The following is a 2,247-nucleotide window of genomic DNA, read 5'->3' on the forward strand; positions in this document are numbered from 1 at the left end:
AAAAAAAAAATAGATCCATGTAACATAATCTTTATGCTTTGATACAAACCTAAACTCTGATACTGTTATTATTACTTGTTTAAAACATGAAAGTAACACATGTTGCTCTTTTTTAAAAAAGGAACAACTCAAGTAGTACAAATTCTCCTACCCTATTTCTTTCAACGACTCAATTCCAAGCTCCACAGAGAGCTATTGTTTTATTTTCTTGTTGTTTTTGCAGTTTTTGGCCGGGGCTGGTACCCCACTCCTTTGAGCCACAAGTGCTGCCCTCAATACATTTTGTCATTTTAGTGTTGCTAGTATTGATTTAGATCACCTTTTCTTTAATTACAGTTGTCTTTGTATAGGTCTCACATAAGTGCTTATTAGGCTTATTCCAAGCTAATTTTAAACATTACTTGCTATTATAAATTCCTGTTTACTTAATACATTTTATACCCATTATAAATAATTTATTTATAGGGTATTATTTGAATATAAGAAACCATCATGTTGAAATTTATTTCTAGTGATTTTCTCATTTCTTTACTATATGACCATTATTTTTGAAAAAAAAAATGTTGCCCTCCTTTTCAACATTAGTACGTTATATTTTTCACTTTCGAAATGATAGTGGTAGCCTGTGGCTCAAGTGGCTAAAGCACCAGCCATATACACGTAAGGTGGTGGGTTCAAATCCAGCCCGGGCCTGCCAAAAACAACGACAGCTGCAACCAAAAAATAGCCAGGCACGGTGGCAGGTGCCTGTGGTCCCAGCTACTTGGGAGGCAGAGGGCAGAGGCAGGAGACTCGCTTGAGCCCAGGAGTTGGAGGTTGCTGTGAACTGTGATGCCAGAGCACTCTACCCAGGAGGACAGCTTGAGGTTCTGTCTCCAAAAAAAAGAAAGAAAGAAAGAAAGAAATGATAGTGGTTGGTATTTCTAGAATCTCAAGTATCAAGCATTTATGATGGCAATGGGCATGACATCTGTTAGGAATACTGCAAATGCACAAATGCTAAACATAATGATGCATTCTGATTAGAATTTCTTTTTAATATGATTAAAAAAGTATACATCTTTTCCTATTTTATAAGTTTTCTTTTCTTGTGTTAAATTAGGTTTTTAACAAAATCATTTAACCAGTTAATAAGCAGTCATCTAAAATATACTTTGTTTCTGTCACACACTATATTCTGATAAAAGGTTACTTATAAAGAGTCACACTAAGGGTCTCCATCAACTTAATGCACAAGGAAGTCAGTGACTTGCCTCTGTATGGTTACTCTGCCTGATGTTAGAGGAAATAATTTATCTCTCAGAAATCTTTTGTGTGCTTCTAACCAAAGAGTAACTACTTGCTATTTTAACATATTAAACAAGGAAACCTTCCTCTTGGCAAGACCATGGTTTGAGAGTGGCCCACATATTATTAGATTAGAGAAGGGAATTCAGTTATTAGAATAAACTGTTAGAGAACATGAGACATGGAATGAGTGTTGTAAAAGAAGTTTTTGGCTAAAGAAACCCCCACCACACCTTGTGAAGTGTAAGACTGGAGAACTATAATGTTGGGTGACTCCAGAAAAAGAGGGCTATAATGATATTTGCAGGGCAACTGTGACATGAATCACACACTGATTCTAGTTCTAGAAGAGGCACCTCTTACAAGCAGCCAATGACATTTGCTAACACAGAAGTCAGTAATGCAGCCAATTCCTATGTCTGAAAACAATGTATTAAAACAGTGATAAAATCTGTTCCAATGCCTAGAGAAATTATGCTGAGCTCTAGAGCAAAAATTGTCATTACTTTTGGATTACAGTAAAGCCAACTGGTTAGGTAAAGTCAGAGTACATAGGTAGAAGAAAAAGTAGGGAGGTCTACAGGAGATAAAATGCTGTTATATTTGTGAAAACCTCTAAACTAGGTGGGAGGGAAGACCATATGCCCCAAATCAATGTTATTCTCAAATAAGTGCTGCTTAACCATAGTCAGAGGCCTTAAGTTTCTTGTCTTCCATCACTAGGAATAAAGTTCCATGTAACAGGCTCGGCACCTGTGGCTCAAGTGTCTAAGGAGCCAGCCACATACGCCTAAGGTGGTGGGTTCGAATCCAGCCCAGGCCGCCAAACAACAATGACAGCTGCAACTAAAAAATAGCCGGGTGTTGTGGTGGGCACCTGTGGTCCCAGCTACTTGGGAGGCTGAGGCAGGAGACTCGCTGGAGCCCAGGAGTTCGAGGTTGCTGTGAGCTGTGATGCCA

At 38.3% G+C, this 2,247-nt stretch overlaps 1 protein-coding gene across 1 annotated transcript in view; it reads right to left on the reverse strand.

Annotated features, from left to right (window-relative positions):
* Nucleotides 1-2,247, reverse strand: part of NAF1 (nuclear assembly factor 1 ribonucleoprotein) — a 44,898-nt gene that overhangs the window by 29,441 nt on the left and 13,210 nt on the right. The window lies entirely within an intron of this gene.

Source organism: Otolemur garnettii, unplaced genomic scaffold, assembly GCF_000181295.1.
Source record: "Otolemur garnettii isolate 467f Iridium unplaced genomic scaffold, OtoGar3 scaffold00085, whole genome shotgun sequence".
Taxonomy (NCBI): Eukaryota; Metazoa; Chordata; class Mammalia; order Primates; family Galagidae; genus Otolemur; species Otolemur garnettii.